The 16683-nt window shown below is 38.0% G+C and overlaps 1 long non-coding RNA gene across 1 annotated transcript in view; it reads right to left on the reverse strand.

The window, feature by feature from the left end:
* The window catches only part of LOC117200587 (uncharacterized), a 66834-nt gene that overhangs the window by 30570 nt on the left and 19581 nt on the right, over window positions 1–16683 (reverse strand). Inside the window, exons 3-4 of the long non-coding RNA XR_007479878.1 lie at window positions 6708–6817; window positions 3712–4135 (exon numbers count right to left, since the gene is read on the reverse strand). This is a non-coding gene — a long non-coding RNA (uncharacterized LOC117200587). The remainder of the gene's footprint in view (window positions 1–3711; window positions 4136–6707; window positions 6818–16683) is intronic.

Below are 16683 nucleotides of genomic sequence, written 5' to 3' on the forward strand. Positions count from 1 at the left end.
AGCACCGGTGAAGTGTCAAAAGCTTCAGTGAGTGGAGGATCAGGTCTAAAAAACGCTCAGTTATTCAGCAAATGGCAAGTCGTTACTGAACTGGAATAAAGCAGTTTTCATGAAATGAAAAGAGCCGTAGGAAGAAAGAGATTTGACAGTGTATTAAGGAGTGTGAAAGTAGAAACAGTAATTATTTTAATCTATTATGAAAGTATAGACCTGAATTAATGACAATAATAGATAATAATACCTAATCCCTGTGTTATGCCATCTCTTCTTTAATCCTCACCACAACCCTAGGACAAGTGTACTAGTATTATCTCCATCTTAAAATGAGGAACAGGAAAATTACAGCTAACTATCTTGCTCATGATCACAAAGCAATTACATGGACTGTTAGGAATTTAAACCAGGGATATTTGAGGGTTTTTTACCACTATGCTATTAACACCATAAAATCTGGAATTACTCTTGATTTTGAAACACATTTGGAAATTTATTTGCACTTTCTTATTGTGAAGGAACATGTTTGTAACTATTTCTTTCCCTGCAGAATAGCAGTATGACATATAGAAAGATTCCCTAAGTCTTATACATAAACGCACTTGGGATAATAAGAGTACTGCATAAACTCAAAAAAGAAATACATTTTCCCCCTGCAAGTCCAATTTTATCTGATAAGAACTTTAATTTGAATGGTGCTTATACATTTATATCCCATCATTGTGTGCCATGTCCATGTTAAAAGCTGCTGCCCACTCGCTAGAAAGCCTTATCTGAAGAGGCTACCCCAAGAGTCGTGTTAACAACAGAAAAGTTTCTGCCAAGGCAGACATTTATAATTGTATGATGAAATATTAATTCCCCCATATCAGAAAGGCTCTGGGGAAGAAAAAGTCTCTTACAGCGGAAAAAATGTATAATATTCAGAAGCAGAGGTGAAGGGAGGCTTCAAGTGGAAAGAAAAATTTTGAATTTCTCATTAATTTATACTAAAAGATGGGGAAATTCTTTTGATATTTCCCCCTCTGATGTGAAAGCATTTCAGTCTTTCTGAAAGCATTGATCTTCAGAAAGCACAGAGTCTTGAGATAAGTCTTTCTCAGAGAAAGACAAGTACTGTATGGTATCACTTATATGTAGAATCTGAGAAGGTCAAATCTGTAAATGCAGAGTAAAATGGTGGTCACCAGAGGATGGGGTGAGGGAAAAGGACAGATGTTTAAGGGTACGAATTTGTAAGGAGGAGTAAATAAGCCCTAGAGGTCTAATGCACAGTATAGTGAATATAGACAACAATATTATACTATAATTATCAACTAGAACTTAATTATTCAACCACTAAAAAGAAAGTAATTATGTAACATGATAGAGGAGTTAATTATTACACAATGGCAATGATATTACAATATATAAATATATCAAATTAACATGTTGTATACCTTAAATTTAAATCTTGTATGTCAAATATTTTTTAATTAAAAAAATTGAAAGATGGGCTTCCCTGGTGGCGCAGTGGTTGAGAGTCCGCCTGCCGATGCAGGGGACATGGGTTCGTGCCCTGGTCCGGGAAGATCCCACATGCTGCGGAGCAGCTGGGCCTGTGAGCCATGGCCGCTGAGCCTGCGCGTCTGGAGCCTGTGCTCCACAACGGGAGACGCCACAACAATGAGAGGCCCGTGTACCGCAAAAAAAAAAAAAAAAAAAAATTGAAAGAGTGAAAGCACGGAGTCTTTTTTGTTCTTTCCAAAATGGAAGTCATTGGGAAAGCCAAAGATACGTATAGCATGATTTCTCAAAACTGCCTATTCTCCATGATGGAGTGTGGGCACACAAACCATTATAAACATTCTCCCTTAAGAGAACACAGAAGCAAAATCTTTCAAATCAAAGAGGAACTAAAGGTGACCTTAAATAACAGGAAACACGAGCCAGAGGGTGAGGGTGCCTTAAAAACCAAACTAGACAAGCAAAAACAGCAGACAAAACATTGTGAGTTCCAACTTGTGATATAAATTTGGATCTTGGAAACACTGTAAATAGATGTATGAAATCATCAACTTGTTTAGTCAGACCATCAAATTATATCAAGATTTAGAGGAGAAAAATTAGATTGTAAAAATATCCCAAAAATGTTATTTCATACTCGTTAATTCTTAAGTTTAATACATCAATGCAGAACTAATCAAAAAAGCAGATTAAAAAATCCCCCCAAAATGCCTTAAGATTTGATTCTGTTTCAAACCATCTAAAGAAGAAAGAACTTTGATTTTTGCTGTGCTTTAGTAAAATATCAAAGAAGGGCTTAAAATATAATAGTGACTTTCCCAAGAAAATCAGAGACAATGGTACTGTTTCTTCTGTCAACTACAAGCTGAGAAGATTGTCTCTAATAACTACAGTATATTGTTTAAAATTCACCCAATCTTCAGTGTATTAATTTTAATTGTATCTAATACTGATGGCTTATTTGAAACAAAAAATTTGCCAGATAATTTATTATTTCAGAGTTCTAAAATAGTATATAATATTCATTTCTGAAGATTATTTTATCAGCGGATATTAACTCACTTGTAAATAAATGTAGTTAACCCTTTTGGAATACCTTAAAGGTTCCAATCTACTAAACCACGAAAGAAGGCAAAGAAAAAATAGCCTTTAAAAACATTTTGATGTCCGCGCCTGGGTCCTCCGCCACCCTCGGCGCGGGGGTGGGCCAGGGGTCTCAGCCGGTCGCGGCCCTCGTGCTCTTCAAAAAAAAAAATTTTTTTTTGATGAATAAAGTCTACCTTTTATTGAATCTTGAGCTACATTAAATTGCTAGCATTGCCGAGTGCTAGTAAAATGCCTTTGGATCAATGTGAATTCGTTTAACTATGGATGGTGCCTCATAAAATCACCAATGGTGAGGTAAATTGCATCTTTGCTTTCTTTGATCATGTTCATATTGTTATTTAGCAATTTTGAAATTACTTATCTTTTCCATGACCGTCAGTTGCCAATCTCAAAAGATCGTATAACTTGATAACATCACAATGACTGGCCATCCCACGTATCACTAAAACTGATTTACACAAAACATAAGTTGGAGATACATATGAGGATTCTAATTTTTTTTTTTTTTTCCTTCTTTTTGCTGCACGCGGGCCTCTCACTGCTGTGGCCTCTCCCATTGCGGAGCACAGGCTCCGGACGCGCAGGCTCAGCGGCCATGGCTCACGGGCCCAGCCGCTCCACGGCACGTGGGAACCTCCCGGACCTGGGCACGAACCCATGTCCCCTGCATTGGCAGGCAACCACTGTGCCACCAGGGAAGCCCTCTTATTTTTCTTTTAATACATGGCAGAGGAGAATGAAGAAATCTGAGTATGTAGGTTACCACAAGAATCTATTTTTTTTATATGAGCTGGTCCTACTTCTTTTATTTTAGGAATAGTAACAGAGTTGAGAGATTTGATTTTTTTTTTCAATTTCACCTTGGTTCCCCAGATAACACCTTTAAAATGATCGTTTAATGTATTATAACTGTTTTGTGGGAGTAGAATAGGAGGATTTCAACTCATCATAGCAGAAATAGAACATCTTAGAAATCTAAAACAGAGAACTCATGTACTATTCTCTGCACTGTTAAGTCACATTAATGATTTAAGTCAGAATCTAACACGTGTGCCTTTCTTGTTCTTATTTTAATCTGTGATATATGAATAAACCTGTACTTACCTGCCCTTTTTTTCTTCCTACAGTCTATCCATCTGCACATCTCAATCATCATGTAGATTCTGACAGACAAAAATACATCATTATTTTTTATATACAAAGATGAGACATTTTCCCCCCAATCAACTTTTAAATACTATACACTGGGTATTTACATATAGTCTAATTATCCTCTTACTCAGTCCCTATGTAATTCTACAGATGTCCATACTTGGGCACAGAGTACTTCTGTGATCTTTCAAAACATAAAACCAATGATACTGAAAATTTGAACACATGTACAGCTTCTGTCTACCTTCCCCCATCTGCTTTCAGCATGAAGTGTGCTCGGAGCTGTTTCTCCTTATGATGAAGATTGCTCATGCGTTCATTCATCCTCTCTTTCTTCCCACCTTATAATCTCCTTGGTGAGCAGCACTTCAAAGGACTAATGGAATAGAAGAGATCTTGTACAAATCAGAAAGCAAATACAGTGCTGAAGAAGATAATTCATTACTTCTTTTGACATGGATGTGGTTAACAATGGCTGAATGACCTTCTCTTTTGTACACATACTCAACACATATACATATACCAACGCATGTCTGCTCACATAGCTTTTTTTCTTTCTTTAGCATTGCTTTCTTGACCTACATCTGTTAAACATGTCAAGTTAATTCTTGGAAAAGAGTAATAAAGAAACTATCTCTACATCCACAGCTCAGCTCTTGCAAACATGTATTGAAAACATTTTATACTTATAAAAAGGATATAAGCTTGAATGCACAGCAACCCTAGTTCAAATCCTAGCTCTGCGCCTTACCTAACTCCCTAACTATGTGCTTGGTAGATGGATGGATAGATGAATGGATAGATGGATGGATGGATGGATGGATGAGTATAACATATATGTTGTTTCTCATTACATTCTCTCTCTCTCTTCCTTCCCTCTTCTAATCAAGCAGGTCTACTAAATGTTTACCACAAAGAGAGAATTATTGTGTACTTTTATTGTATCAGTATTTCTTATTTGGATTCCCTCTACTGCCCCTCCACTTACATTAACCACAGTAATCCTTCAGGACTGAGTTTAAGCCCTGACTCTTCCATGAAGCCTTGCTAGACCATCCTAATCTACAGGACATTTTCCATTTCCTTCTAAATTCTTTTTTTTTTAATTATGTATTTACTTATTTGGCTGCGCCGGGTCTTAGTTGCGGCATGCAGGATCTAGTTCCCTGACCAGGGATTGAACTCTGGCCCCCTGAATTGGGAGTGTGGAGTCTTAACCACTGGACCACCAGGGAAGTCCCCTTGTAAATTCTTTACACTTATTTTACCTCTCATTTGACATTAACTACCTCCTACTTTCTATATGAGTTTTTGTTTTTAGATATATGTTTGTTTCCCACCCCCCCAATTGTAAACTCTTTCGGAGCAACAGTTGTGATTTCTATTTTTTGTTATCGCCAACATCACTGTGTAGCACAGGCTTCTGTATATGTTGAGTTAAAAATAAATATTTCCTGGTCATTATAGCCTATACCTTATTAGGGTTTTAAGACACATCAAGTATGAATAGAATATAGGCTTAATTTGAAATGGTGAAGACACAAAATCTGTATCTATATATTTCTATATCTGTATGTACAATATATCTCTATCTGTAGTTCTAGTTGGTTATATATATGCATATATAAAATTTTTATGAATATAAACTGTATATTTGCAAAATTTTAATGAATGTAGACTATATATTCTCAGAGGAAAGAACTGGAAATATACAAAATAATACTTAGTGATACAGTTGGGTTTGGAAATATGGATGAATTTATTTTCTAATATATATATTTTTAATACCTCAATTTTTTCCATTTTTAAATTTTCCTTTTTTTATGGGAGCTGGTACTACTTCCAAGATTGTAATCATTTCATCTTTAGAATTGAACTCCTTCTAAATTTTAAGTTTCCTCAGTTCATACCAATTGTCTACTAAAATACAAAACATATTAGGAGAATAACATCAAAGATAGTGATGAAATCTTGTCATAGTTAATCTTTAATTGAATCAACAATTTGCTGTGAGTTTGATGCTGTGGGAACCCAGGATATGTTTCACTGGGACTTGTTACAGGCCTTTTCCTTGCAACTAGCTTTCTCTTTCTCTCACAAGGAATCTAACTCTGCTTCTTGTTTCTGTGTCAAGAGATCTTAACCAGTTATGATTCTGTCCTGTCCCAGGTCACTCACTTCCTTCTTTCTGGTGAATTCCAGTGGTGTCTTTGGGAATAGAAATTAGCACCTGCAGATCAGACCCCTTCCTCTTTCCTTATTTCTAGAAACCAGCTGCCCAGACAGAGCAAGCAGTTTTCATCTGACCAGCTCTGTCCCCTCATGGCTCTCAGTATCCCAACACTGTGAAGCCCAAGGTTCTCTATTCTTACCTGCATCTGGTTCATTTATTCTGAAAAATTCTTGGATTTCGAAACAAGAACATATCGGGACCACGCGCTTAAGATGCAATTAGTAATTAAGTATGAGCTTTATCATTAATACAGGCCATTGTTTCATCTCCATCAACTAAAAGTTCTACCTTTTAAATGATTCAGAGTTGGGAAAAACACAAGAGCTTTACATATGACAACCTCTAATCCAGGGGTCCCCAACCCTCCGTGCCACGGACCAGTGCCAGTCCTTGGCCTGTTAGGAACCTGGCTGCACAACAGGAGGTGAGTAAGCGAAGCTTCATCTGCCTCTCCCCATCGCTCCCCAAGGCTCCCGTTACCACCTGAACCATCCCCCCCCACCCCTGCCTCCCCATCGCTCCCCAAGGCTCCCGTTACCACCTGAACCATCCCCCCCACCCCCGCCTCCCCATGGCTCCCCAAGGCTCCCGTTACCACCTGAACCATCCCCACCCCCCACCCCCGCCATCCATGGAAAAATTGTCGTCCACAAAACCCATCCCTGGTGCCTAAAAGGTTGTGGACTGCTGATCTAATTTAATACCCTTCACTCACCTATAACTTTTATGTATCTTGTTCATTTATTCACACTTGTTTTGCATATTCATTTGTTCTTTTTCTTCCCCTCACCAAACGTGTGGAAAACAATTCCATATCCTTTTGTTCTGGCAGAAAAGAGAATTAGGATTGAATTTTCAGGTGATTTAGTGTGTGTGGGGGGGTATTTCTTGAGTTATAGAGCAGAACAAATACCCTCTTAATCCAATTGCAGAGGATAAATGAGCTATTAAAATATACCACAGAATAGAATTACTAGCAATTTTTTTTTTTTTTTTTTTTTGCGGTATGCGGGCCTCTCACCCCTGTGACCTCTCCCGTTGCGGAGCACAGGCTCCGGACGCGCAGGCTCAGCGGCCATGGCTCAGGGGCGCAGCCGCTCCACGGCATGTGGGATCTTCCCGGACCGGGGCACGAACCCGTGTCCCCTGCATTGGCAGGCGGACTCTCAACCACTGCGCCACCAGGGAAGCCCACTAGCAATGTTTTTGCATCCTGATTTTGAGTTTATCTGTATGGTTTCACATAGGAGGAATTGTAAATCCATTTTACTGCATGGAAACTACATCAAAGACACAGGCCAAAAATAAATGGACAAAGCAGTCCTTAATATCTTTTGAGAGATTAGAGTTACAAATGATTTTTTTAAACAACAGTCTAAAAGAGGAGTAATTAAGAAATTGTTAAATTAATATTTTACATATACTTTTTATCTGAACTACATTGAACCACATATTCACAGCCTCCAATAATATCTTGATAGTTTTAATCCAAATGAAATAATTTTTTTTTCTATTAGCTGGAGGCATTTTTTTTAAGTGAAAGAAGAGTACCTATAAAAACTCACAATTTGCAGTTTCCTACAATAAAAGTCTCAAAGTCTCTTAATTGAATAAGCCATCAATCTCTCTAGGCCTCAGTTTTCTCATCTGTTAAAGTAGCAAATTGGTTTATCAATCTCTTCTAGTAATAACATTCTCTGATTGCAACTGGAGTTATGATTTTATATTTAAAACCCAATTGTCCTTGGGATTTACATTCTATTGAGCTGAGTGGTAGTATCTCCTTGAAATTTCCTCTTAGTGAAATCTCCCCAACACCTCTATTTTATAGTATGTCTTTTCTTTAATAGCCGAGGTAATTGTATGATTTTAAGTTGTGAATAATAAAGCCTCTGTAGTGGGAAAGCCTGATGATCAAATAAGGCTATAGAGCTAGGTTTTTAAAAAAGGTTGTTATTTCTTTGTCCTTCAATTGTTATTTCATTTAAATAAAAGCACTCAAGTATCAGAAACTAAAATAGTAAACACAGGAGCAGTCTTTCATCAGGGATACAAATAGAAAGGTAAATTAAGATTTAGAGCAAAAATGAAGCAGGACAGCTCTATTTTCTAGGCACTCATAATTTTCTGGAGTATTGAAAAAATCAGACGGAATAGGATAAATATGGCAGACCTATCCTGCCTTTAATGTATCGAGGAATAATAACTCAGAAAGGTAGGCAGTATTGTATTTCAAGGAAAATCTTCGATATCAACATTGCCTTTCAGAATTTTGAAGTCAGTCTAACGAAGTGTGAAATGGCTGCTAATGTATTCATGCTTTAGAACTTTAATTCCTGTAGACTTCCATAAAGCTGACTGGTGGTAATCAGGAATTTGTTGTCCTAATAATTACTAGCTCCCTTATTATGTGTTTTTTATTAAATGAAGTATTATACCACTGTTTAAGCATTCAAATCCCAAAAGAGAAATTTTAAACATACATTTAAAGAAATATTTTTGGAGTACCACATCATTTATCTTATTATTCATTCACTTAGATTTTGCTTGCTCTCTTCACTATGAATTTATTGAACAAGCGTTCTTTTGAAATCAAGCAACTAGGCAGCTGCTTTCATCTGAATTGAATATTCAGTGGAAAAGAAGAAACCATTTATTTATGTGACATTGAATTGATAGGATTCTACATCTGTGTCCACATTGCTACCACCAGATCTCTTGATGCAGTTGTAAATTTAGCAGCCAGTCTGAGTACCAGGGTAGAATAATATATCCTATATCCATATGTGTTATTATTTGATTAATATGGAAAATACCTGAGAATTCCTAAAATTGCCCCCCAGAGCATTAAATCCACTTCTGTTTTACCCCACCTCTAAGTCCAGAATACTTGGGCTCAAAAACTCAGAAGTTACATCAAATAGACCGACATCACAATCACTTGAACTCATAACATCAGAGGCCAGGCCCAAAGTAGCTGTGTAAGTAGCTGTGTAATTTCTAAATTCATTTAGAAAACTAAATCCCTTGGGATTTGTTGTGGATGGAATTCCGCGCCCCCCCCCCCCACCCCCGCCATTCATATATTGAAGTCCTCATCCCCATTACCTTAGAATGTGACTGTATTTGGACATAGTGCCTTTAAAGAGTTAATTAAGGTAAAATGAGGTCATATACGTGGGCCTTAATTGGATATGACTCATATCCTTTTAGGAAGAGGAGATTAGAAGACAGAAGCACATAGGGAAGACCATGTGACGACAGAGAGAAAAGGCGACCATCTCTAAGCCAAAGAATCCCTAAAAATGATCCAACCCAGCTGACACTTTGATCTTGGACTTCTAGCCTTCAGAATCATGAGAAAATTAATTTCTGTAGTTTAAATCACCCAATCTGTGTCACTTTGTTATGGCAGCCCTAGAAAACAGATACAGGCATCAAAGTCTGGAAAGTTCTGGTATTTATCTGCCCTCTTTAAGGGACATACCTTCTGGAGCTTTTCTTAATTAAAACCTGTCCCTCATAACAATCTCTGTGAACCTTTAAGTACACTTTGTTACAACCTCATTTGCCTACTACATGAAAATCTGGATTTAGTGGAAAATTTTCACTCATACAAATGTTCAGGTCTCAAGGGTCACTAAAATTTTGTGAATGCCTGAAATCTCTATCTACCTTCCACTTAGTGTAGGGACATATAGGAGCTGTAAAAATGGTGAGCTGAGATCATGTAGATCTCATGAGCATTTATCCCCCTCAGAAAGGCACAATATACCTTCTCATAGCTTTGTGAAGAGTAGTCTACGTGAAGCATGTGTAAGTTGATAATAGCTTTCTCCCTCATTTACCATCAGATTATATCCTTGGGACCTAGAGTTTCATTAAAAATTGAGAGGACAGGCATTTTTTAGTGAAAAAAAAAAGTGTTTCACTTAATATTTTCTAATTACTAAAGCAAGAGGAATGAGTGTGTGCATTATGCCTGGAAGATAATAGAATGGGCTGCATCAGACATAAACAGAAAAGCAAGACCACCTTTTGTGTGTGCCCTGAAATATCCAAGTTAATATCCATGGCCTGGTAATTTAGTAACTCATACAATATTTTATAATTCACATACTTCCACATTTTATCATCTCTAAAATCAGGAAGCATTTTACAATTATAAATGGCAACATTTTTTTCTTAGAAATCTCTTAAAGTCAATAGCATCTAGATTCCATGAAATATAAAAATATTTCTAAATAGTAAAACTATTAACTTGGTTTAAAAGTAAACAAACATGTCTGCCTTTTACTTGGTGAAATTATCATACATCTTTTAATTGTAAATCACTTACACCTTCTCTTTAAGAAATCATGCATTTCCAACACCACCATCTTCAAATACTTCCTGCTGATAGTGGAAGGTGCTTTTTCAATCACTGCCCACTCTGGGTAGCAAAAGAAAAACTAGGATTCAATTCAGCAATGACCAAAGAGAATTATATTTCTAGCCTTACTAATGAAGAACAATTGCTGTATTAAAGATAGAATGTCTCTCCATATCCCTCCTTCCATCTAAGTTCATTTAGAAGACTAAACCCCTTAGGGTTTGGTATGGGCTGAATTGTGTACCTTATCTGAAGCTGGTCATCTGTTAATAATACTTATCTCTCAGTTTCACTTCCCAGCTTCTGAGCACCTTCCAAACTAATAGATGAGCAATCAATCAGCCCGTTCTGAATTTTTGTATAAAAGTGCCTTATAATTAGAAATGGCCCCATACAAAGAGGCATTACATGTTCCACAAATATGAAGGGAATTCATAATGACATAATTAGCTGAAAACTCTCACCAGCCAACACTGTTCTTTGGGCAATCATTTTATCAATACCCCATAAGAACAGGATTTTTTTTTTTAAACATAAAAGCTCTATCTGATAATTTTCAGAGGATGGTTAACTCTTAAAGAATGAATTTTTTAAAATTTTCTATCAGAAACTTAAAACCCTGTTAAACATAATCTTAAATAAATTGCAGTTTAATAATTACTTACATTGTATATATTCTAAAAATGTGCTCTAACATCTTCACTCACTTCAAATATATTTACTGAGTATTGACCATATATTGGGACTCAGGAACACAATATTCAGATCTCTTACCATACCACAGTCAAAGTGTTTTCCAGGGCTGGGGTCCCATCTGAAGACTCAGCTGGGGAAGATTCACTCCCAAGCTCACATGGTTGCTGGCAGAGTTCAGTTCCTCATGCATTGGACTGAGGGTCTCCGTTCTTAGCTCACCTTTGGATGGCAGCTGCCCTAAATTTCTTGCTTCTTCAACATGGCAGCTTATTTTATCAAACCATGCAAGCTGACAAAGCCATATGGAGAGTCTCCTGAGAAGATGGAGGCTATAATCTCCTGTACTATAATCACAGAAGTGATATCCCTCATTGTTGCCATCTTTTTGTTAGAAGCAAGTTACTCAAGAGTAGGGGTTATACCAGGCCATGAATACCAGGAGGCTGGGATCATTGGGAGTCATCTTAGAAGTCTACTAGATGGATTAAATAAATAAGTATATTTATTTATAAATATATTTAAATAAATAAGCATACTATAAAATATTGTTACATGTAAAATATATAAATTTTTTACATAAAATTTATTTTTGAAAACCTCATAAATTTACGCTACCAATTAAAGTTCAGGACTACAGGGTTTTTTACTTCTTGCATATTACATCTGTATGTACATTCTTCTACAAAGCTAATCCTGATTTTCAAGGACACAAAGGAATGAAAGGATAACGGTTATCCTGCTTACTTTATCACACATTAAGCACACAGTAGCATCAGAATAATAATATCATTATTATCAATAATGATAACAATTATCAATGTCAAAATAGTGAAAAAAGTTTAAATTTTTTCACGTGCTTTTCTCATTTTCCCTGTATTTTAATAGTTGTACTTTATCTACATTGTCAGAACACGGAACCGTTACAAACTAGACTCTTTTTCAACTCTCATGTAGTTTTACTCTACAAGTCCCTTTTATTGAATCTTCACTTCCATGCCTAGAATTTTAAACTGATATTTCTCGAGTTATGTTGGTTGTGTGCGGCTTATTCTGTTGTTGATTTCTCAAGAGGTGCTTATGGGAGTTATATTCCTTGAGTTCTTGGAAGAGTATTCTTAATACTTGAGTGTCAGTTTTACTGGTGTAAAATTCTTCGCTCACATTTTCTTTCATTTGTATTTTCATTTCATTTTGGCATAAAGTGTTACTGCAAAAATAACTGATGACAATCTAATTTTCTTTCCCACATAAGTCATTTTCTCTTTTTGCCTACATGACCAAGTGATTTTTTATTTTGTTTAAAGTTCAGGAATTTTGCAAGAATATGTTTGGCTGTTGATCTTTGTGGGTTTATAGTCTCAGTTATGAAGTGCCTTCTTTCAATTTATTGTTTAAATTTTTAAATTTTCCAATAGCTTTTTGAAATAATGGCTTTTAGTATTTATTGTTTTACCTTGCTTTGATTTTCTTCTTCAGGGTTTCTTATAATCCATAAGTTGTTTATTGACTGTTCCCCACATTTTTCACTTTTAGAAAAAATCTTTTTTAACTGTACAGTTTTTTTTTTATTAAAAAATTTTCCCCTTCTCACCTTCTATTTCTTTTAATGGGTTATCTACTTTAGATGCTCTTGTGTTTCTTCTAATTCAGAATTCAACTGGGAATTATTTGTCTTTTATTTTAAATTCATACCTTAGTCATTTTACATCATTTGTGAGGGTTTTAAAATCTTTTGAAAAATATTTTCATTTTGTGATCTTGGAGAGGATGCTGGCTGAGGTCCTTAATGCAGGAAAGGCAAAACCATAACTGGAATATAAGTTAATGCAGTCAGAAAGAATTACTGACCGCTCCAGGATATAAAGGATCTAATATTGTCAACTTGTCATCAAGCACCTGATGGTCTCCTAGAGATAATATTATATTGGGGACTTAGCTTGGATACCTTTGAGTGTTACCTTTTGTGAAGAAGAGTCTTTGCAGATGCAGTTAAGGATCTTGAGATGAGGACATTATCCTGGATTATCTGGGTGGGCCCTAGATCTAATGACAAGTATCCCTGTAAGAGGTACACAGAGGAGAAGACAGACAGAAGATAAGATATAGGGAGGAGGTGATGCGACCAGAAAGGCAGAGATTGGAGTAGTACAACCACAGCTTGAGGAATTTTGACGGGGACTGGAAGCTGAAAAAGGTGAAGAAATGGGTTCTCCCCTAGAGCCTCCAGAGAGAATGTGGTCATTCTGTGAACACTTTGATTTTGGGCTTCTAGCTTTGTTACTGAAAGCTCGGCCTCTCTGTGCACCGGTGCCAAATCAAATCTCGGAGAAAGAGTTTTGGGTGAAGTAGAGAAGGATAGCTTTATTGCTTTGCCAGGCAGAGGGGGGCACACCGGGCTTCTGCCTTGAAAAATGACGGGTGGAGATATGTCCCCACCCAGGAGGATTTGATTAGGGTTCTATAACATGGTTCAAAGGTGGGATCTCTGACAAGATTGGGGTGTGATCAGGGCTTGTTCTCCCTTAATCTCATCTCCCTAATCTCATCTCAGGTCTCCTGATCTTGATGAGCTTCTCTGGTCCCTTTAATCTGGCCTCAAGTGGTTTTCTGGCTGCTCCTCCCTTAATTAGCAACTGTGGGAATCCGCCCTTTGGAACTCAGGGAAGGTCCTGGAGGCTGGAGTCTTGCCCACAAGAAATGGGGGACAGAAAGGCGTCCATGCCTGGGAGCCCCACAGGGCCCCACTCGGTTTCACCTTCATTATTTTGAAAGAATAAATGCCTACTGTTTTAAGTACCAAGTCTGTGGTAATTTGTTATGGAAATCCTAGGAATCTAATGTACCCCTTTCCCCCAATCTTCCAATATTTTCTAGGCCCCCGGCCAATCAGTTAAACCATTTGTTTGTTCCATCTTTAGGAGAATTCCTTTTCACTGCTGTTTTCAGTCTCATTCCTGAATGGAATGGTAGCACAACTGTAATTCAGTGTCCACGTCACATGGTTCAAGCAGCAGGGCCACTTGCATGGTAGCCTAGTCTTGCAGACCCCTTTCCTATTTAAGGCCTCACTCAAACTGGGTGGTCTTTTTCATAATCTAATTAATGGGCTGCAGCAAGTATGATTTGTCTTTTAGTACCCAAGGAAGCTTGTGTTTCTTTCTTAGTGGTAAAGGTGTGGGATTCAACGGTGTGTTCCTTATTTAGAGGAGATTCCTTAGTGTTTCACAGATCACTGTCTCCTAAAAACTTCACTGACATTGCAAGCCCTTGAATCTTCATGGGTTTTATCTCCTGCCCTCTGGAGTATGTGTGTCTTATTAAAACCTCCAACAGACTTGTCACTGTGGACTCATCTTGTAATAACCTTGTCTCTTCGTTATACTGTTCCAATTCAGATAGTCCAGATCTAGATGTTTCTAGTCCCCTCTGCTAATACGACAGAGGACAAAAAAGTTCACATAGCTTTGGGACAAAAACTATAAATGTATTTGGTTATCCATCCATTGAGAATGTAAACTGTCCTTTCTGATAAGTATGGAAAGAATGCATGCATCAGCTCAGTGGTCAAATACAATACTCCCGAAGTCATGCCAGTTTACTTTAGCAAAGATAACACATCTGGATTAGTGGCTGCAATGGTAGATACCAGTTGGATGACTTCGTGGTAGTCTGTTATCATTTTACAGCTTCTGCCTCAATTTTGTAATGGCCAGACTAGTGAATTAAATGGAAATGTGATGGAACATTACCGTCACAAGGCTTGGTCTTAAAGGTTAGCTCTAATCTCTATTATAACCCCCAGGATGTGGTACAATTTTTTATTTAATATGGTTTATTAATACCTTGCTGAGAAGGATGAAGTTTTAGAATTCTTCATTTGTCTTCCTCTAATATAATAGTCCTTACCCCACACACCAGACAACCAAGGTGAGGTTTCTGCCAATTACCAAGTTATGTCCACTCTAATTATACATGTGCAGATGAGATGTGACCAGTAGGTGGGCTCACTGACCCAATGTACCCACTGAGTCTAGGAGTCCATTGATAACGGCTCCTCTTATGCTTCCACTCTAAACGTGGAGCCTTGATTGTGTTTCTGTTCCCTGGTCATCAACATCAGCTCTGGCTGCATTCCAAACAGTCCTCTGAATGTTTGGGAATTAGCCTTTATCCAGTGTACCCAAGTAAATGGTCATATGTGTCTTTGGGGGAGGGCTGCAGAAATCATGACTCTATCTAAACACTATACACACAGAATCATTACGGGAACTATGTACGATACACAGAGAAATATTACCCTATCTACACAGGTGCTGTGATATTGTCCAGACATGCCTCCCAGGGAGCCTGCTTATACTGCAGTCAGTGGTTCCTGGGTCTGAAAGCTGGGCAAGGAATTGTTGTCTTTTTATTGGGGTGGCTGCATTCAGCCTCTTGATTAATCACACATCATTTGTTTGGGATTTGGAGACTGAGCAACGTCCTTGTGGCCCACCTAACTTGCCTCTACAGATACCATGCTCTCGTAACTACTTCCACAGTTTTCTGTGGGTGAGATCCCTGGCTGACTCTTTGGTCTCACTCGTCATCACAATAACTGCGCCTAACTTGCTAAACTGAATGCCACCATCTACCTTCATTATTATTTTTTTAAATTTATTTTTGCTGTGTTGGGTCTTCGTTTCTGTGCAAGGGCTTTCTCCAGTGTGGCAAGCGGGAGCCACTCTTCATCGCGGTGTGTGGGCCTCTCACTATTGCGGCCTCTCTTGTTGCGGAGTACAGGCTCCAGACGCGCAGGCTCAGTAGTTGCGGCTCACGGGCCTAGTTGCTCCGTGGCATGTGGGATCCTCCCAGACCAGGGCTCGAACCCGTGTCCCCTGGATTAGCAGGCAGATTCTCAACCACTGCGCCACCAGGGAAGCCCCTACCTTCATTATTTTTAGCATGGTGTAATAGCTATTGCAATCAGAGAGCACTTTTATGTAACAACATCGCTTTCCATCAGCCCTGTCCTACAGAGACAGCTGCCACTACACTCAGTGATGCCAGTTCCTCTCTCACTGGAGCTTTGCTAAATGAATGTCTCCTAGGAAATCTCAGAAAACATATCATTTTGTGGTTTTTCTGGCCTTAACTCTAAATATTGGTCTGGGGGCCAGGAGGGAAGGTGTCGTAGATCTGAAGGAGACAGCTGTCTTGCATAACAGAAACCTCAGCTTTGTCTTCAAACGGTGAAGAATTCAAGCGTTTACTATGAATGAACGGGACAACTTCTGCAAGACCAAAGGGTCACACTGTAGTTGGTGTCACTGTTCCATGTCTCAGGTTGCCACATTTTCTTAATCAGGGACCCTACCTTGGTCTGGCAGAACTCTGAAAGTTGAGAATTTAAATAGTTCAAGATCCCTGTTACTTTTTTTTTTCTTTTTACATCTTTATTGGACTATAATTGCTTTACAATGGTGTGTTAGTTTCTGCTTTATAACAAAGTGAATCAGCTATACATATACATATATCCCTATATTTCCTCCCTCTTGCATCTCCCTCCCAACCTCCCTATCCCACCCCTCTAGGTGGTCACAAAGCATGAGCTGATCTCCCTGTGCTATGTGGCTGCTTCCCA

Source organism: Orcinus orca, chromosome 10 (assembly GCF_937001465.1).
Source record: "Orcinus orca chromosome 10, mOrcOrc1.1, whole genome shotgun sequence".
Taxonomy (NCBI): Eukaryota; Metazoa; Chordata; class Mammalia; order Artiodactyla; family Delphinidae; genus Orcinus; species Orcinus orca.